The sequence below is a fragment of the Chrysemys picta genome, chromosome 7 (genome assembly GCF_011386835.1).
Source record: "Chrysemys picta bellii isolate R12L10 chromosome 7, ASM1138683v2, whole genome shotgun sequence".
In the NCBI taxonomy this organism is placed as follows: Eukaryota; Metazoa; Chordata; order Testudines; family Emydidae; genus Chrysemys; species Chrysemys picta.
Genome location: NC_088797.1, coordinates 70,376,813 through 70,399,125, shown reverse-complemented (window position 1 = coordinate 70,399,125; position 22,313 = coordinate 70,376,813). Strand labels below are relative to the sequence as shown.

The 22,313-nt window shown below is 40.1% G+C and overlaps 1 long non-coding RNA gene across 1 annotated transcript in view; it reads right to left on the bottom strand.

The window, feature by feature from the left end:
- LOC135972931 (uncharacterized) overlaps positions 1-22,313 on the bottom strand; it is a 112,794-nt gene that overhangs the window by 8,706 nt on the left and 81,775 nt on the right. Inside the window, exons 2-3 of the long non-coding RNA XR_010589549.1 lie at positions 5,352-5,421; positions 2,460-2,527 (exon numbers count right to left, since the gene is read on the bottom strand). This is a non-coding gene — a long non-coding RNA (uncharacterized LOC135972931). The remainder of the gene's footprint in view (positions 1-2,459; positions 2,528-5,351; positions 5,422-22,313) is intronic.

Sequence of the window (22,313 nt, the reverse complement as noted above, 5' to 3'; positions counted from 1 at the left end):
ATCTAAGCCAGTAACATTGTGTCATTCATTATGCAGATATCTACATCCTATCACATAAATGTACTTATAACAGTTTATGCCACAATGGAAAACTTAGGCCTGCTGATATTACAAATATTGTACCAATTTAATTAAATTGATTTTAAACCAATCTTATTTAAATGGTACAAACCCCCAATGTAGATCCATTTAAACCAGCTTAACACTTGCTTAAATTGGTTTATCTTGTGTTGGTAAACTACTAAATTAAGCTGAATTGATTTAACACTGAGTGAAGATTGTTTTAAGTGCTTCTACATTCAGGGTTTGCATCAGTTTAACTAGATCAGTCTAAAATCAATTTAGTTAGCCTATTTTTCTCATATAGCTGCACTGAAATGGAGTACACACCCTGCCAAAAATTCACTTTTTAAAAGTCCTGACTGTAAACCAAAGAGTTGCTTGAACTGAGCAATGCAGATCCTCACACCATAGAAAAAACTGCTTTCAATATCAACTTCTTCAAATCAATAGCACGTATCCCTCTCCACCCCAGCTCTTCAATCCAAACTTTCAACTCACAGATATGAGCACACCCAAACAGAACACATGCAGAACTGAAGACAGTTAATTGTGGGGTATTATCATCACTCTAACCAGAGCAGTTAAAAAGTAACAAACACTATATGCAATAGACAGGTGATGCATTAAAATATCTCCCAAATCCACTCAATACTCTATTTGTTTTATGGAAGGAAAATAAGACCCTGGTCTATAAACTATAAGCCAGACAGTGTTCCCATTCAAGGGAATTTTCTCATTGACTTCAACAGGTGCACGTCATGTAGCTGGAAGTTATATACGTGATGCAGGTAAAATTCTATGACTTGTGTAATGCAACAGGTCTGGCTAGATGATCATAATGGTCCCTTCTAGCCTTAATGTCTATGAAAACATTATAAAGTACTAGGAATTACAGCCAACTCTTTAGAATTGAATTCAGCGACAGCACAGCTTCCCTAGTTACAATCTATTATTACAGTTGCTCTTTTCAGAACAGAACAATTTGTAAGATTTAGGGCCAAATTTTTGGCTGGTGTTAATGGAGAGAATGTGACCCTTATTCTTTGTGCTACACTTAAAAACAGTTGCAGTAGATATGCTTTTTCAAAGATTTTTTTTTAATTAACCACCTCAATATACAAGATACTGTGTAAATTCTAGAATTATATCTATGGAGCTTACTATAAACATCATAAGAGTTGCAACAAAAGACTGGGTTATTTAGTAAATATGGTCTGTTGGTTAAAACACAGGACTGAGAGAATCAAAAGAGCTTATTCCTCACTCTACCACTGACTTACTATGTGACCTTGGGTAAGTCACTTAATTTCTCTAAGCCTTAGTTTGCAGTCTGTAAAATGGGAAATGATATATCTTCTTTTCCCCTCCCTTTGTCTGGCTGGTCTATTTAGACTTTAAGCTCTTCAGAGCAGGGATGGTCTCATACAGTGTGTTTATAGACTAGGGCCCCAATCCCAGGCAGGACTTCTAGGTACCACCATACTATTAAAACTTCCCTGTTTATTTCTACCTACCATTGCAGATGGGAAAGAGGGGGATGCTGTTAACCAGTCTGCATCTGGGATTGTGCTTCCACCTAATGAGCTATAATTATTATATTTCTACCTCTACAGAATGCAGGTGCTTTTTTAGCACTGGATGATCAACATGCTAACCAAATCAAACATGTACAGACTAAGAATAACACAGATTTAAATTTGGTGAGAAATTTGATAGTTTTACCCTGAAAAGAGGACAAAATCAACACACAGTCTAATTAATCAAAATAATGCACAACAAGATAGCCTCGTTTTAGCAATTACACCACATGGTACTCCTCTGCTACTTTCATGTATTTAAAAAAGGTTTTATATCGTCTGCTGTCCTTGATGGCTCAGGTTTGTCCTAGCAATCACATTCTCATTACCGACATTAAGCTGCCATGTAAAAGAACTGCCTCTCTTCTGACGGAAGCACTATGAAGTGAGCCAGGAACACAAATAAGAGCCCCACAGCAGTTTAGTTACTGGACAGGATTGTACTCTTATCAGAATGAAAACATCTTTTACAAGGCTCCGGCTCCAACAACAAAACATCAGCAACTCTCATGTGCACCCATCGAGCTGATGATATAAGATTATTTTATCCTATTCACTGGGGAGGGCTGAGTGAGTTAGATGGCCATTGTTATGACCACTCTAGTGCCCACCCAGCCAAGATGCCGGATGATAATCAGGTAACTGAATTCACATGATATCTGATAAAGGATGGGTCAGATCCCGTCCATCTGTTAGCAGGAAAACCCTTCTCTAGTTGCTATAAGGCCCAGGAATACAGTTCTGTTAAATTTCACTATTTAAAAAGAGCATGAAAATGAAATGTATGATAACGAGGATTGTTGTTATTACTGAACTTACATAATTAAAGACATAAGGGAGGCCCCTTCCATTGAAGCACATGGCAGCACTCCTCTGTACAGCATAGCCTGGGAAAAGTACACAGTTATAAATTAGGGTTACCATATTTCAACAAGCAAAAAAGAGGACGGGAGGAGCCCCGCCCTAGCCCCGCCCCTGCCCCTCCCACTTCCCGCCCCCCCAGAACCCCCAACCCTCCCCCCGTTCCTTGTCCCCTGACTGCCCCCTCCTGGGACCCCTGCCCCTAACTGCCCCCCGGGACTCCACTCCCTATCTAAGCCTCCTTGCCTCTTGTCCCCTGACTGCCCCAACCCTTATCCACACCCCCACCCCCAGACAGACCCCTGGGACTCCCACGCCCCATCCAACCACTCCCCACCCCCTGACAGCCCCCCCCAGAACTCCCAACCCATCTAAACCCCTCTGCTCCCTGTCCCCTGACTGCTCCGATCCCTCTCCACACTCCTGCCCCCTGACAGCCCCCCCCAGAACTCCCAACCCATCTAAACCCCTCTGCTCCCTGTCCCCTGACTGCTCCGATCCCTCTCCCCACTCCTGCCCCCTGACAGCTCCCCCCCAGAACTCCCAGCCCCCTACCCCCCGCTCCTTGTCCCCTGACTGCCCTCTCCTGGGACCCCTGCTCCTAACTGCCCTCCAGAACCCCACCCCCTACCTAAGACTCCCTGTTCCTTGTCCCTTAACTGCCCCCTCCTAAGACCCCCCCCAACTGCCCCCCAGGACCCTACCCCCTACCTGTACCCTGACTGCCCAAAACTTTCTCCACTCCCCTCCAAAAGCCCCCCCCCGTTTCTTGACTGCCCCCTCCAGAACCTCCCTGTCCCTTCTCCTGCCCCCCCTTACCCTGCTGCTCAGAACAGGGTGTTGGGCTCTGTGCCAGCCGGACACATGGCTGAGCTCCCCTGCACAACACAAAACCCGGTCCCTGGCCCTGCACAGGGTTGCCGGAGCGGGCTGCAGGAGGAGGAGCTGCCGGCCGGCTCAGAATGCAGGGAGGGGGGGTGGGAGGAGGAAGCTGCTCCGGAGTCCAGCCCGGGACTTTCCTGCAGCCCTCCCAGCCGCTCGCTCTGCTCTGCCCGGGGAGGGGGAAATCCCGGACATTGTGAGTGCTTTACAAATTCCCCCCGGACGCTATTTTTAGCACACAAAAGGAGGACATGTCCGGGTAAATCCGGACGAATGGTAACCCTATTATAAATGGCAATATTCACTATCAGGCATGTTTTAACTATTGCCAACATTTTCACACTTGGATGCCTAAGTGTGAAAATGTACCTACATCTATATTTAGGCACCTAAATGAAGGTGGCCTGATTTACAGGGGGTGAATTTATGGGGGATTTTCAAAAGCTTCTAAGGGATTTAAGATCTCAAATCCTGCTGACTTTCAACGGGGCTTGCGCTCTTAAACCTCTTAGGTGCTTTGGAAAAGCCTACCCTCAGGTGCCTAACTTTAGAAAAGCACCTGGAATTACACACAAAGCACTACTGGTGAGCAGAGCTGCAAAGCAGTGCAAAACTCCAAACAACCTTTCCCTTGTGGATATCTGAGATGAAGTCTGTCCATAACCTTCCAACTTACCGTAGGGCAATTCAGAATGCTGTGCTGGCTCTTAGCCACTCATTCTCTCTCAGAGTTTGTCCTTTCAACACTACATTCCACTGCCTAAATTTTCATCCAAGAACCCCAGTGTTTGCCTTAAAATCTAGCCCTGTGCAATCCCAGCTGATGTACAAACTGTGCAAAGGCTTTTCTGAGCTTCCTGAAAGCCACAAATTAGTGTGTGGGAATTCGGCTACATAACTCTTACTGACATAATACATTCCATGTCTGCCCATCAGTTAGATTTGGTATTCTTTATTCCTATGCTAAACAGTTGATAGATTTGACAGCTGCTGCATTTCAACTCAGAGATGGCAGTATTTCAGTAGTGGATGAAGTAATTCCTGTGTACCTGTACATTCAGAAACTGACTCTGGGTGAAGGCCTTTCTACCCCTTAAAGGACACACTCACCATTCTTGCTCAATACTAACATAATGCTCTGTGTGTGTGTACAAATATACTGTAGGTATAAGCAATTTTTGTACAGAATATTGGAAAATGGAGCTTTTTAAAAAAAAAAAAAAAAAAAAAAAAGCCTCTCTGTTATATAATATGCCTGTCATCCTTATGCATGTGTATTCCTGCCCAGAGCATATACATTTCTATGCATATGAAAATCATATGAATTAATTGTACTAACAGAAGCAAGGACGGAGAGATGAAATGACTTGTCCAAGGTCATGCAGTAGGTCAGTGTTCTAGGAGCTGGGAACAGAACGTGGGTCCCCAGTGCACTGCACCACGCTGATTCGCTAACATTATATAATGCTTAATAAGTAAGGCAAGCGTTTGCTGTAAGATGTAGTAAGGCCTAGATCCAGAGTCACTTCTTGAAAACAGATTTTAAAAGGAGCGAGAATAGGGGAGCACAGGATGAAGGCCAAATCCGAGGATTTTTTAGGACTGACCACAGAAAAAATAAAAAGGGGAAAAGAACCCCAACCCTTCTTTAGGGAAGCTAAATTTGCAAAAGGAAAGGCACATACCTGTAATGCAAATGCTTCGAGTCTTTCCCAAGGAATTTGCCTACATGTTAAACAAGAGGGTCCCAATCCATAGCCCCGTATCCAAATACCAACAAATGTTGCAGGTTCAAAGTTAGGAGTCTGTGGCTTATGCACATTTCTAGTGGCTGTGTGTACTTTAAACACTGTCATGTGCAATGTAAATCTGTTTCTAAACGTGAAGATTCCAAGGTAACATTTGCTAGGGTACAGGAGTTATCCGCATATACCAAAGAGACACAAGCCTTGCAAAACGAAGACTTACTTGGAGACATAGGATCTGAAGAAATACAGGAGAATCACAGCAGCAAAGTCACCAGAAGCAACCAACAGAGCTGGAGGCAAAACCAAATATTAGTTTCATGTGGATATGGATGTTGTACACCTCCTCCCCCAACCCTTTCACCACTCAATAGGAAAAAGAAACCATGCTTGGTCCAAAGCACCAGCTGCAATCATTTTGAATATGTTCCCCAAGCAGACCAAGAGAGAAGGAATTACTAATCCTTAAAAGAAAACCACCACATACTTCTGAAGACAAGAAAATCTCATCAATGGACAGATTGATCAGTGTACCTCTTAAACAAAGTAATACATAATTCCAGACCAACCAACCCACCCCTGTCATGGTAAAGTTGCATGGTAAAGCTCTGGAAAGTGAGAAAATGCCAAAGTAAAGTTACAAATGCAGACTTAACTCTGCCCCTTTGTGCATGTGTATTAAAATACTAGGCCAGATCCTCAGCAAGTATAAATTGTTGTAGCTCCATTTCTTTCCACTGAGCTATAACAATTTACATCAAGTGAGGATCTAACTCACGGTCTCAAATTACATGAACAACAAATTCTCAAATAACAAACACACTATACATGGGGTCCACAACCACCTTCTGGACCATTATTATTAATTTGCTTTATGGTACATGAAATCCCCAAATCAACAGCAGGGCCCCATTGTGCTAGGCATTGTACAAACACAAAACACCCTCCATGCTCCAAAGAAATTATCATCCAATTTATTTTTTGACCTGAGCCCAGCTCTGCTATTCTTCTCTATTGGCTCTGTGGATACTTTGGATTTCATTCATGTATAGCTGGAGGGACCCATTTTCTTCTTTTTGCATAAGCCATATGTAACTATTTCCTGTAACTGCAGGCTGAGGACAAAGCTGATCAACTGCAGAATTTTACTGCTGTTGAGCTCAGCCAACAGGCAATATGTGTTCATCAACTGCATTGAAGATACCAGTACAAACAAATGTGTCACTGGACAACTTTCAGCTAAGCTAATAACTCATATGCACGCCTTGCTAGTCAGTGTACTGAAAACTAAACAATCTGAGCCCACAATTTATTTACCATGATACCCGCTGGTATATTTGACATATCTGGTATATTCAAAGTTTGCAACACCAAGTGTCATACATTTGCAACTTCAGGGGCCAAGTGGATCTAATTTCCAATGTCAATATATACACCTCTACCCCGATATAACACGACCCGATATAACATGAATTCGGATATAACGCGGTAAAGCAGCGCTCCGGGGGGGGGGGGCTGCGCACTCCGGCGGATCAAAGCAAGTTCGATATAACGCAGTTTCACCTATAACGCGGTAAGATTTTTTGGCTCCTAAGGACAGCGTTATATCGAGGCAGAAGTGTAGTTAGTTATATAAATCCTCTCATAAGCTGTACATTATAATAATAGTGTAATACATTATGGATGTGTACTTTAGATATCAAACTGGTTCCTCTAAAAACATTATAAGCTATGTCTACATAGCAACTAGGAGATGTATTTCCCCGCTTGAGCAGAAATAGCAGCATGGCAATGGTGGCCTAGGGAGTGGTTCAGGATTGCTGCCCAGGTACAACCCCGTCCAATATCCTGGTACTAGCTGAAACCACCGCCCCAGCCACACCGCTATTATAGTCTGCTAGTTTGAGGAGAGGTAGCACAAGTACATCCACCCGAGCTGGATGAAAAGAAAATGAATTGAGAGGCAAAGCAGAGCATTTATTACTCTCTTCCAATTCTTTTGATTTACATCCCCATTGTACCTGAGTCTCTCACAATCTTTTATGTACTTCTCACAATACCTCTGAGGTAGGGAAGTGCTATTATCCCTTTTTTGCAGATGGGGAACTAAGGCACTGAAAGATTACATGACTTGCCCACGGTCACACAGGAATTCCATAGCAGAGCATAATTGAACTTGGGTCTCTTGCATCCCAAACTAATGCCTTAACCACTGGACCATCCTTTTCTAGGCAAAATACGGAAAACTCTATAATAGGGAAGTAGGGAAGGAAAAAGGGTCTAAGTCCACAACTTAGTCCTGTAAATAAACAATCTAGGGAAATACAACCTAGATGGAGCTACTATAAAGTGGGTGCATAACTGGTTGGAAAACTATTCCCAGAGAGTAGGTATCAGTGGTTCACAGTCATGTTGGAAGGGCATAACGCGTGGGGTCCCGCAAAGATCGGTTCTGGGTCCGGTTCTGTTCAATATCTTCATCAATGATTTAGATAATGGCACAGAGAGAACACTTATAAAGTTTGCGGATGACACCAAGCTGGGAGGAGTTGCAAGTGCTTTGGAAGATAGGATTAAAATTCAAAATGATCTGGACAAACTGGAGAAATGGTCTGAGATAAACAGGATGAAATTCAATAAGGACAAATGCAAAGTACTCCACTTAGGAAGGAACAATCAGTTGCACACATCCAAAATGGGAAATGACTGCCTAGAAAGGAGTACTGCGGAAAGGGATCTGGGGGTCATAGTGGATCACAAGCTAAATATGAGTCAACAGTGTAACACTTACTAAAAAAGCAAACATAATTCAGGGATGTATTAGCAGGAGTATTGTAAGCAAGACATGAGAAGTAATTCTTCCACTCTACTCCACGCTGTTTAGGCCTCAACTGAAGGATTGTGTCCAGTTCTGGGTGCCATATTTCAGGAAAGATGTGGACAAATTGGAGAAAGTCCAGAGAAGAGCAACAAAAAATGATTAAAAGTCTAGAAAATATGACCTATGAGGGAAGATTGAAAAAATTGGGTTTGTTTAGTCTGGAGAAGAGACAACTGAGAGGGGACATGACGACAGCTTTTAAGTACATAAAAGGTTGTTACAAGGAGGAGGGAGAAAAAATGTTCTCCTTAACCTCTGAGGATACAACAAGAAGCAATGGGCTTAAATTGCAGCCAGGGCAGTTTAGGTTGGACATTAGGAAAAACTTTCTGTCAGAGTGGTTAAGCACTGGAATAAATTGCCTGGAGAGGTTGTGGTATCTCCATCATTGGAGATTTTTAAGAGCAGGTTGGACAAACACCTGTCAGGGATGGTCTAGATCAGAGGTTCCCAAAGTAGGCGATACCGCCCCCTGGGGGGCGCTGGAATGATCCAGGGGGGCAGTAGTAGCCTCGGGTGCAATTGGGGGGCGTTGAATAAAAATAAGGGGGCGGTGGAAGCATAAAGAAAGAAGAGAATATAAGAAAAATTTGAAAAACTGTTCGTACATGTTTCATCTGTTGTGTAACATAGAGTTAAAGTTGTAGTGATTACTTTATTTTCCAAATAAATTCACAAATTATAACCGATCAGGTGTCAAGTCCGCTAACAGCTCTTAACAAGCAAGTGTTGGCAGGCGAGCGTGTCGCGCATTGTCGGGAAATCCAGCATGCATCGGCAGGAATATGTGCGTGTAATGACTTGTTTACAATACGATACTGTAAATAGGCGACATCTATGAAAGCTAATTTAGATAGTTTCTGAATTGTGTAAAAAGCAGTTAACAATAGTGCAATAAGTATTTACAAATTTTTATTCGTATTCGATACCTTCGATCTTTACGGATTACAGATCACATACAAAGTAAATTGTATTATTGTTGTTTCAATAAAACAGCAATTTACACGTGAGTATTTTTATACATTTTCTTACATATCTACCTGACGTTTCTGTGTCTCTAGTGCTTACTAATAATAAAATCATAGCAGACTTGTGTCAGTACAGTACTATTTGAAGTGTACAGTCAATATATTTGTTATATTTTTTATTACAATATTAACAAAAACAGGGGAATGAAATTGTAAAAAAACTGTTAACTATTAACATTTATTTATATCTATTGAATCATCTGCGTTAATTGGTAAATCAGGCTGTGTTAATAAGGAACAATTATTTAAATAAGGGCAAACTAAATTAAAACTATTAACTGATTTTTAATTGCATATTTTTAAATTAATTATTTCTTGATAAATGTAGTTTGATATTTGACAATTTAATATCAAATACATATATCTAATGCTGAGCAAAGAACAAAACCCAGTTTATTAGTTTCATTAGTATTTTAGTTTGGTTTTCTTTTGCCATCTTACGCAAAAACCACTGTATGCCTGATGTCGTGGGCGATATTCTAATAACACAACTATTGCAAAAAATTTTGGTTCCGGCAAGAGAAATTGCATTTTTTCAATTATATAAATTGTTATATATCTTGATAATTTTATACCCCTATTATGATAAATAAACACATAAATTTTATTTCTTTTACAGATAATATCATGGCTGAACCCAAGAAAAAATGTAGACAATATAGTATTGAATATTTGAACTATGGCTTTATTCAGTCGCCTTCAAACAATACATTATCGATGTGCCTGATTTGCCAAAAAGTTTTATCAAATGAAGCTATGAACCCTTCAAGACTACAAGAACATTTGACAGAAGTTCATGCTGATAAGAAAGAGAAGGATTTATCTTATTTTCAGGCACTTAAAGAACATTTTTTGAGACAGCCGACATTGGCAACACTCTTTTCAATAGCATCCAAAGAAGATGACGATGGGTTGCGTGCTTCTTACAACATTTCGTTACTGATTGCTAAATCGGGAAAACCGCATACTATTGGTGAAGAACTAATTCTACCGGCTATAAGTGAGGTAATACGCACTATGCTACACAAGCCAGCGTCTGATATTACCAAAAAAATTACTTTGAGCAATAATACAGTGCAAAGAAGAATTGATGAAATGGCTCAAGATGTGGAAGACTTGTTACGTGAGTATTTAAAAACATCCCAGTTCTCTATACAGCTTGATGAGTCAACTTTGCCAGGAAATGAAGACTTACTTTTAGCATACATGCGATTCATAAAAGAAAAAATTTGCCAAGAATTATTATTTGCTAAAAATTTGCAAACAGATACTAAAGGAGAATCAATATTTCATGCATTGGAAGAGTTTTTTAAAGAAAAAGAAATCCCCCTGAGTAATATCTTGTCAGTTGCTACTGATGGTGCTCCAGCGATGATAGGGCGCTACAGGGGTTTTCTTGCATATTTAAAAAAAGCGGTTCCAAATGTATTCGCTGTACACTGTGTCATTCATCGTCAACATTTAGTTGCCAAAAATCTGAGTGAACGCCTACATAGGTCATTACATTATGTCATTAAAGCAACCAACAAAATCAGAAGCAATTCATTGAATGACATTGTTTGGACAACTTTGCATTGAAAACGATAAAGAATTCAATCGCTTGCTTCTTCATACGGAAGTTCGTTGGCTATCAAAAGGTGCTTGTTTGGATCGGTCTTATAAACTCTTTGACTCAGTGCTAGAATTCCTAGAAAACAAAGATGATGCTTTACGAGCCAACTTGATTGATTCCAAAAATGACATGAAACAAATTTACAGCTCCAAGGCGATGAGCTGAATTTAATCAAAACAAACACTGTTATTTCCGCGTTTGTGGCAAAACTTCTTCTGTACAAACGAAATTTAGGATGAGGAGAATTCAGCCAGTTTCCAAATTTATCAACAGTAGAAAAACATGATGAAGACTTGCTTACCTATTGTCAGCACTTGGAGGCTCTCCATTCTGACTTCAATCAACGATTTGAAGATATTCTTAAAATGAACATACCCGATTGGGTTTGGGACCCTTTTTCAAGTACAAACACAGAAGAATCTCCAAAATTACAAGAAGAACTGATAGAAGTAACAACAAATGAGGAATTGAAATTTAAATTCAAAGACGGCTACCAACAGTTCTGGCTGCAAAAGCAGATACCTACACTTTATCCTGGATTATGGGCTATAGTACAAAAGTTTTAAATTGTATTTCCTTCATCATATTTAGTGGAACGTGGGTTCAGTGTGGTCACAAATCTGTTAACTAAAAAAAGAAACCGACTGCAAATAGCTAATCGCGGTGATTTAAAAATGCTGCTGACAAAAATAGAGCCGAACATTAATAAATTGATAGCAGCGCACCAGGTTCATCCTTCTCATTAGGATTTTTTTAATGTTATTCGTAATTTTTATTTTAATATTATCCTTCGTTATCTTAATTTTCTGTGTGTAATGCAAATGTTACTATGGTTGATTTTAATAAATAATTTTATAATTTCAAGCTTCAAGGTGTCATATTTACAACAACATCTTTCTTTACTATATTGTAGAACGTAGGTAGAAATATAGATACATAAAAGAATGCAAATTTGTCACTGCATCTTTCTGTTTGTTCGCTTAAAGAAGGTAGATTTCCAGGGGGGTGCTGAGTAATTTTTTTTCTGAAAAGGGGGCGGTAGGCCAAATAAGTTTGGGAACCTCTGGTCTAGATAATACTTAGTCCTGCCTTGAGTGCACGGGACTGGACTAGATGCCCTCTCGAGGTCCCTTCCAGTTCTATGATTCTATGAAATGTTCCGGGCCATTCCCCTGTCATATAGCTGCAACAGGTGATGGCTACATTTCATTCTATCGTTTGTGACTTCGCATCTGTAACTCGTAAAAAGAATACTGCACTGAACACTATCTGTTCCCCTTCCGTTTATTCATTTCAGAACGGGGGGGGGGGAGGAGGAGGAGAATAGGAATCTGTCCCATCATAAACCTTAACCCAAAATCAAACCCATAGCTGAACAAAATATCTATTAAGGTTTGAAAAAGCTGCATTAGGGTTGTCATCAATTTCCACATGCCCTTTTGCTCCCTAGTTCTGGCTCTGGAAGTGCCAACAATCCCACCGAAAGTCTGTTCTGAAATTCCCAACCTGATTGCGTAGACTCAGCCCACCCAGATAAAGCACCTAAAATGAACCAAAACTGTGAAGCTTTTGAGGCTTATGTTAGCCCAGTTGAGATTCATGGACTCACTTATTAGCTGATTCTCTCATTTGCTTGGTAGCAGCACAAGGGAATTTCTAAAGCAAAGTATATAAAGGTGGGATAATGAAGAATAAGATAATAAGACTTCATGATTTAACTAAACACAGCTAGTTATTTGCCACTGGGTGTTCTGATTAATAATAGGGGAGTTTTATTAAACTAGCTATTCCTCACCTTATAAGAACAGTTGCCAGCAACTCTTTGAAAGGCTGTAATTCCAATTCAGTCATGCTATGCAGGAGATGTGAGAATTTATGGTTAGCTAATATGGTTAATCATGACCAGCTAGGCAGACAGTAATGTAGCTCTCAAGTCACTTATGCTGCCTAATTTATCTCAGATGAGCAGAAATCCATGTCTTGATGTGCAACAGTGAGTGTCAGAGCTCGTGACAGTTCCCAGACCTCAGCTGCATTCCACAGTCATGCAACAAATTTGTAGAAGCAATTCCACTCACAGGAAAAGCCTTGTTAGAATATGGAAATTTACACTGTTGGTAACAAAAAGTTTGCATCAGTGCAACTTAAAGTCACCCAGGTGCAGCGCATCATCATTGGGTGTGGTGTATGTATAGCAGCACTAATGCAAAAAACCCAGTGTGACTAGGAGCACCAGTGTGTACATACACAGCTTCTTCATGCAGTTCAAGTGGGCAACCATTGCTGTAGCTATAGGAAGGACACCAAGCACCTGCCTTCACAACAGACATGGGCTCCTAGAGCCTTTGATGACTTTATGCCTAACCCACTTGGATCCTTATTCACCACTATGTTACTTCAGTATTATATGGATGGTATAAATCCATTGAATGGAATTAGACACACACAAAAGTGAAGTAAGGCAGTGTGAGAACCAGGCCTTAAAATATAACAAGAGTAATGCCAAAGGTATGGTTAGAAATACAGAAAATTACTGTAGTACAGGACACTTAGAACCTTATTCTCCTTTCACTTGCATTGATGTAAACAGGAGTAACAGTGAAGTCAATGGAGTTATATCAGTGTAAAAGTGGACAGAGAGGAAAATCACACATTAGAATGCAACACTGCACACCTCAGTGTTTCCATCTCTTACAATTTTATCATGTGTCTTGTGACATTTAGTGTATTTCTTAAAGCCCAGCCTCCTAGAGTCATGGTATTGCATGAGAATCTTACTTTTTTTATGAAAACTTTTTTAGCCATTGTAGTTGTAAAGCTTGAAAATATGTGACCAGAAAGCAAAGAAAAAGAATATAATATGTATTATATTTACAACTCATGATTTTTTAAGCCTGATTTTTTTGTGGCCTGACTCATGAGTTTTGAGTGTTTTGGGTTTGCAGTACTGACACCTTCACCCTCACTACTATCTGTCCTGCTACAGTAACAGAGAACTATGCTTTCCTTGCATTGATTATAAATGCATGACAAAACCATTGTGAGAAAGTATTTCTGTAGGGAGTGAGGGCTGGACGCGCATTTGTGAAGAAAAAAGTGCTTGAAGCAGAACGTTTCAGGAGCTATATGAGCTTGGGGTCTGGCACCGACCCAGGCTCTACTGAGGTCAATGAGCACTCAGCCCGTCCCAGGGTGACACCACCTAAGGACAGCAGAACTTTGTCCAGAATATTTTTATTTGAAAACATTTATTTCATTTTATTTGAAAATTTCTTTCCAAGAAATTCTGGGTGTGGGAGGAGTTTTCATTTAGCAATTCGGAAAACACTTAATTCAACACGTAACTTCATAACCAGGATTAGATTTAAAACTTTTCTTGTTTCTTAATTCAAGGTGTTTTGTCCTGGCAGCTAAAGTTAGGACATGGCTCTTAATAATTCTCTTAACTGAAAGTGCACCCATTATTCTCCTGAACTAAGAAAAGCATTATCTGAAGTGCTTTTTTATTTGTGCTAAAAGCCCAGGGAGGGCTCCAGCGGAGAAGACCAGGAGATTATTCAACAATGGATTAGCCTTTGTGATACTTATTAAACATGTCACATCAAAAATACATATTCTGTTGTGACAGCACTATTTGAGAGTCAGTATACCGTTATACATTGACAACGCTTGTAGAAACTGCCCACACAGCAGTCTAGAGCTTCAAAACATTCATTTGTATGTAGTTCATCAGTACAATGCACCCGGTTGTTATGACTAACAATTTGCATGCAGTTACTCACTGTGAATATACTTCTGCAATAAGCGTGCGTATAAATTAGGTGTGTGCTTTATCGATTTGCACACCTAAACTGGTTTAAAATTAGGTCATTTAGCTGGGCAATTTCATACACTAGCGGTATGATGGCACAGTTTAGGTGGTTTACTATAGATCAGGGGTCAGCAACCTTTCAGACGTGGTGTGCCAAGTCTTCATTTATTCACTCTAATTTAAGGTTTCGTGTGCCAGTAATACATTTTAATATTTTTAGAAGGTCTCTTTCTATAAGCCTATAATATATAACTAAACTATTGTTGTATGTAAAGTAAATAAGGTTTTTAAAACACTTAAGAGGCTTCATTTAAAATTAAATTAAAATGAAGAGATCTCCCGGACTGGTGGCCAGGACCTGGGCAATGTGAGTGCCACTGAAAATCAGCTCACATAACGCCTTCAGTTGCCTACCCCTGCTATAGATAAAAAGCATATTATTCACTGACAAGCCCAACTCATGCCATAGAACATAAAAGACAAAGTCCTTACCGCATTATGACCAGCTGTATTGTACTGATGGGCTGCATGTAATTTAATGTACAGCAACATCTTGATTTTCCGATCACTAGGCTGCTATGTGGTCACAATCTGTTTAAGTTTCTACAGTAGATATCTGTGAGCTAACTAAAATTATTCTATAATAAATTACTACGGTAATTTCCATGCACAGTTACCCAATGTACTTCATAGGCAATTATAATTGCATATGCAATTAAGTGCCTAACTTGTTTAAAAATTAGGCCTTGTGTCCATTTCACAACCAAACAGCAGGAGTCATGGTATGTCCCACTCAATGGCACACATGCCACTAAATGTTACAAACTCCATTCTCATATTTCAGTTCGGCAATTTCATTGCCAGTTTGCCTGATGAAATAGAGGACAGTAAAACAAACAAAAAAAGCTACTGTTTCATTTTCCTTAGCAGTATGACAATTCAAAACCTGATACCAAATTAATTGTCACATATATAATAAACAGTCTTGTTTAGTTGCTCTCCCCACAATGCCTCATTCTCGGAGGGATGGTCCGTAAGAATTAGGTATGTTTTTTCTTTAAAATTCATAAATAATATTAAGGCAAGATTATATCACAGCTGACAACACTATATTTCTGTCTCATTGTTTTCCATGTATTGGTTTATGGACCCTAAGTCCTCTAGGGAGTGACACAAACCTACAAAACATTCCTGTGTGTTAAATTAGGCATTTGTATCCAATTTTGCTTACAGATGAGAAACTACACACATAGTTTGAACATTCCCCAGTGACTACATAGGTTTAGAGGCTTAAAGGAACTTTTTTTTTTTCTTTTTCAACTAAAGTTGGTCTTCAGTCAAAAAATTCCCCTTCGGGGTTACCTCTCTCTACTCATGCCATATTTTGTTGATTCTATCCCCTTTTGGTCCAATTTCAGACCCCTTTAACAGGACTCTGTTAAAATAAAATATATATTAGGATATACTGACCTGGATGTTAGGGCCTGACTTTCCATTGCCCTGCACATAGTGTAGCCATTTACACTAGTGCAAAGTGAGTGAAAACTGTAATAGTAGCATTTTGCACGCATACTGTACTGCTGTAAATGACTAAACTCAAGAGGCAGAGGAATGGAGAATCAGGACCCGATTCTTTTTGCAAGATGGGAGCATCCCAGCTGATCCTCAGCCACTAAGATTGCAGATTCGCCCCATCAACAAAGTCCCATTTCACAGATTCATAGCACAGATGTGAAGGAAGCCTGGGGAACAATTTAACTGAACTATTTATCATCATAAAAAGAGAGAGTTATGTTCCATTGGCACTAGTAATTCTACAATATAGTTTGCCAGAGATCATAAGGTCCAAAAGGGTTATACCAAAGTAAAATACTGTATTGAAACCAAAGATAAATAAAATGGGGGTTTTAGTAGAATAGGCCTCTCTAAATGTCCTCTACTCCACAGCACTGAGCCAACGTCCTCTCAAATAAATCAACAGCATGGCTTTGTCTCAAACAGTCCATCTCCTGGAAAACAGGCTGGGATCCATTAGAATATTTGAGAAAGTCATTTAAAGTTTCTAAGTTAGAAACCACTTCCAAAAGCAAATTTTAGGCCAATCTTGGACTACTTGATTCTAAAGAGTAGGAATCAGTAAAGTAATAATATGTAGCTTTTAGATATGGAGATTTACTGGTGAAAAGCACTAAGTGTTTTATAAAGTAGGTAAGCATCATATCCCCATTTTACAGATGGGGAAACAGACACAGAGATCCAGTGACTTGCGCAATGTCACCCAGCCAACCAGTGGCAGAGTCAGGAATTGAATCCACGTCTCCTGAATCCGAGTCCAGTGGTCTAGCCACTAAGCCAAATTTAGGATAGGTTAAAAATAGGAGAAATGGGGGCATATAAAGCCTTAAAAATTGAGGGCCAATTCTATAGTAAGATTGATCCTGGAATTTACAGACCAATAAGCCTTACTTCAGCAGAAGGTTAAAACAATAATTACAATATACTGTAATTAATAACACCAAGGTGAAAATGTGATAGGCATAAAGCAGCACAGTGTTCATAAAGGAAATTGTGCCTCTCTCTAATGTATTAGAATGCGCTGAGCATGTCAACAAAACAACAGATAAAGATAAACTGGTTAATATAATTTATTTGCATTTTCAAAAAGCTTTGACAAAATTTCCCACACGGGAATAAAGGAAACTAAGTAGTCATAGGATGATAAGTAAAGGATTACCATGTACTAGAAACTGATTAAGAGAGAGAAAACAGAGTAGGAAATAAATTAGTAATTTTCAATGTGGCAAAAGATTAACAGTGGAGTGCCCAATGCTCTGTACTAAGACTGGTGATGTTTAGTATGTTTATTATGGAAATGGGTGTGAATGGCAAAGTGGCCCAATTTGCCAAGGACATTAAACTAAAATAATAGAAGGCTGAAGAAGTTGAGAGGGACTAACAAGTTGCTGTCAGGTGAATGGCAGCACAATGGCAAATGAAACTGATTGCTGACAATCACAATGTTGAAGGAACTGAAGGAATAATTTGAACTAGTAATACATCTTACTGGTTTCTAAACACACTAGCTACTCAGGAAAAAAAAGTAATCATCATTATGATCAACTCAATTCAAAGTTCTGGTCAATGTGTAACAATGATTAAAAAGCAAACAAAATGTTAGGCTGGATAAGGAATGGTATAGAAATATCAGTCAATAGAGTGGAAAATTCTTCTTCAGTTGTATATGGTTTCACAGAGCTTGAGTTTTTAGTTGCATTGTAACTCAAGCTAATAGACGGCTAATTAACTCAAGTTAACGAACATGATTGCAATGTGACATTTGTTCCAGGGCACAAATCTGCTGAGTGAATCCATGCCTTGGCTGAGGGTATGTTTACACTTAAAATGCTACAGCTGCAGCACTGCACTGTGCCAGTGTGGCACTTCAGCGTAGACACTATCTACACTAACAGCAGACATTCTTCTGTTGGCATAGGTAATCCATGTCTCCGAGAGGCAGTAGGTAGGTTGATGGAAGAATTCATCCATCGACATAGGGGTCTACACCAGGGGTTAGGTTGGCATATTTACTTCTCTAATGGGTGTAGATTTTTCACACCCCTCTGAGACGCAGCTATGCTGATTTATGTTCCCAGTGCAGATCAGTCTTGAATCACATTCCAAATTAACCATTTCCTACTCTCTTTTCTCTTAGTCAATTTCTAATCCAGGCCTAAGCAAATCCAGCACGTGGAGGAAATGTTTGTGAAGTGTTTAGACTAACATTTACAGTCTAATAAATATCTATATTAAGGGGAAAAAGGGAAAGATACTAAAAAAAGTATAATGTCATATAAATCAACAGTACTCCCTCATCCGGTGTCCAGTCACCCAACCTCAAAAAGTAAAAAAACCAAACAAACCATAGATAGGGGTTCAAAGATGAGCAACAAAAATGATTGCCTTGTCTGTGAAGAAAGGTTGAGAGTGTTTACAGTACAGAAGGAGAAGATAAACAAGGGTCTCTCCCATAGTACAAGAACAAGGAGACATTCAAGACAGGGCAATAAGTATTGATAAAAGCAAATCCTTTTTCATGAAACTCAGAATTAACCTATAGAACTCACTGACAAAGTATCAGAGGGCAAGAGCTTAACAGGACTGTGACTAGGGCTAGACATTTGTATGGGTAATGAGAACATGCACAGTTATAGCCGATGGGATATTTTAAAAAATACAATAAAGAATTTCACTGTGCTGGTATTTTGGCTCTATTCTACAGTACATGGTATTGACGGCACGTACAATCTTATCTTTCATCATAAACACAGTGATTAATTAAAAAGAATACTATAGGAATGCCCCTGATTTGACAAGCTCATTTATTTCTTTCCTATTTTCAGTATTGGCCAATTTGTAATACTTCTTTGTCATAAATGCATCAATGACCACAGCAATGCCAACAGAAAGAGAACTAACTCCAACAGCATAGAAGCAATCATCGCTTTGCTAACCAGCTTGCTTTGCTATTACACCTCTACCCCGATATAACACAAATTCGGATATAACATGGTAAAGCAGTGCTCTGGGGGGGCGGGGCTGCGCACTCCGGTGGATCAAAGCCAGTTCGATGTAACGCGGTTTTACCTATAAGGCGGTAAGATTTTTTGGCTCCCGAGAACAGCGTTATATTGAGGTAGAGGTGTACTTTTTAAATAAAAGGCTGAACTGTGTAGCCTTAACCCAATCTCTCTTTTTCCTCCATCTATAAAACGGGAACTGCAGTTCCCTACTTACCTGTGGTGCTGCTGTAATTCAGACCTCTCAGCGAGGGCACTTATTTCATTCATGTTTGTACAGCCCTTTTCAAATATAAAGTGCTACATAAAAATTAAGTGTTACTATTATTAGCTGCCCCAGTAGCGAAAATGTTGACTGTATGCTGTGCCTCGCACAGATGGGGCTATTATCATTCCTTATCGAAAATCATTTTTTCAATATCAGAATGAATTCTAACTTACCATATAAATCAACATAGTTGTAGCACCTATCACCATTAATGTCTATGTGCCTCCCAGGTAAATTAGACCTTCCTAGCAAAGTCTCCGGTGGATCTCATTGAGTTGTCTTTTCTTCCTTTCCTTGATTATAGAAGGTTTTGCTTTGGTTATTTATTTATTTATAATAGTGTATAAATATATATTTTACATACTCTAGTTATGGTGAGAAAGCTTTCATAAGCCTTGCAAAATTTACACTCAAGTTTAACATTAAGCAGGTGAGCAGTTTCAGTGAGGTCAATAGGACTACTCACATGCTTAAGTTAAGCATGTGAACAAGCGTTTGCAGAATGGGGACCCTAAAGAAGAGACGTCTCTCAGTTTGTCTTGAAATGAGTCTGACCTCTCCAAGGAGCTTATTCCACAGCCAAACTCCTTTGACTGAGAAGGGTTTATGTTCAGATACATGTTTTATCCCAGACAATATAAACTGCCTTGTCCCACAGGAGCACAGCTGTTTGGGTCAGACCTATTGTGAATTACTGAATTTTTTATCTCATAAGAGAACACAGCGAAAAAACCAAGGATAGTACATCACTAAATTCACTATATTCAGTTAGTCAATTGTAGATTAGTTTCCATACTGCATATAAAAAAGAAAAGCAGAGCTACTGTATGTTTTAAAGTGACTTCTTTAATGGAAAGTAAGAAAAGTTTCCTTTCTATAACTTTGACGCTTGGTCTCCCTGTCCTATTATCTGCAGATAACAGTGCCTGATAAAAGTGAAGATGCACATTTGCTGCAGGAACTGCTAGGAATGTGACTCCAGATCAATTAGCACTGGCATTATCGTTTCAGGAAGTGATTTATAACCTTGGCCACATTTTGAGCTCTCTTTTGCAGAGCCTAAGTTCAGACCTTTTATCCCTCCGTCAACTCAAATTTGTCTGCTTGGGAAGTTACTGGAAAAGACGACTCAACATTAATTTCAATTACAGCAGGATGAAAGCCCATTCATAAATATTGCCTTCGACAGGCTTCACTTCTGCATCTTCAAGCTGACCTTGAATAACCACCACACACACACTATTCAGAAAGAAAAAGGATTAAGGTTTGGCAACCGTGCTTTCATTCAAAGTGTGGTGGGCCTGGGGAATGAGGAGTTTATGTTTTTTTTAAATGCTGAGGCAACAGAGAGGCTCCAAATAAGGTTTCATTATGTTAAAGCCATTTACTGCAAGCAATGTAATCTCCCCAACATCCTTGTGTGTAAGTACTTCTTCAGAAAAGAGAGAGACTCTCTGAAGGACAAATGTCATTGTGGTACCTCTGCTTAGATTTCTAAAGGACACTGCCAAAGTATTTTCCCAATTACTTTCTATATAAAACCAGCAGGTTACATTGTATGCTTCCTAACTTTAACAGTGGCCTCTTAAATCTTGAGGATGAAAAAAAGCAGCCTCAATGGCATCAAGATATAGTTACTGTAATAATAATTTTATTAGATAGCATATTCCTTCCTGAAAATCCACAAGAGCTCAGTAAACTACACACAGTATGTGTGTATACATAATAAATATATATACACACACAGAGAGAACCAATGAATGGAATGGAGAGTGAGAACAGTCAGCACACAAGGGGCAGTTTTGCTTTGAGAGCAGGGCCGGCTCTAGGCACCAGCAAAACAAGCTGGTGCTTGGGGCGGCACATTTTTAGGGGCGGAATGGCCGGCGCCAAAATGCTGCCCCTAAAAATGTGCCCCGGCCGCCCTAGCTCACCTCCGCTGCTGCTGCCGCTCGCGCACCGCTGCTCACCCTCCCTCCCAGGTTTGAGAGCCTGGGGGGAGGAGGCAGGGCTGGGAATTTGGGGAAGGGGCGGAGTTGAGGCGAGGGTGGGGTAAGAAAAAAACGGGGGCGGGGCGGCCAAAATTGTTTTTGCTTGGGGCGGCAAAAATCCTAGAGCCGGCCCTGTTTGAGAGAAATACATGTGGTCTGTCTAAGGTGCTTATATGGCCCCCATTACCATAGTATCTGAATGCCTCACAATCTCGCAACACTCCTGGAGGTTAGGAAGTGCTATTATTTCTTTTTTTACAAATGGGAAACTGAGCCAGAGAGACTAAATGATTTGCCCAAGATTGGACAGGAAGTCTGTAGCAGAGCAGGGAACTGAACCTAGGGTCTCCCGAGCTGCGGGCAAGCACCTTAATTCTTCCTCCTGAATGGGTCCCCATCCAGCTCTCCCTCCCCCCAATAACTTCCCATGCTATTCCTTCCTCATTCTCTGTCCCCTGCCTGCTGTCCCATCAGCACATGGTGACTTTCTGGACACCTTCACCTGTTTTGAAGATGACCGCAGCCTCTACCAGGAGATGAAGCCAAGTGCATCTTTCCAAATGGGAAATTATGAAGGGCACCTAGGGCATTCCACTCTGCTTTGCTCTCACTGGTATTGGATGCAGAACAGACTACACAGGGAGTATCCAGACCGGTACCCTGGCTTTGGGTCTGTAATGCTCAGCCACTGACAGAACAAGGCTTTAAATGCCACATAGACCTAATATTGCCAGGTCACACAACCACCTAACAGTGAGGGGAATGGAAACTCTGGGCCAAGAACACCAAGATAAATCCCTACTACTGAGAACGAGCGCCACTAAGTTCTAATGTCCACAAAGAGCAGTCACCTCAGTTTTCAAGGTCTTATCTGGAAGACCCACACACACTGTATTGTGTGTCGGGGAGATGTTAAATTAACAATAATTGAACTCACACTAGATTTTCAAAAGAACAACAGTTTTCACACTGTCATCTATGGACTACCACAGGGGTCTGGGCAAAACAGTTACTGAT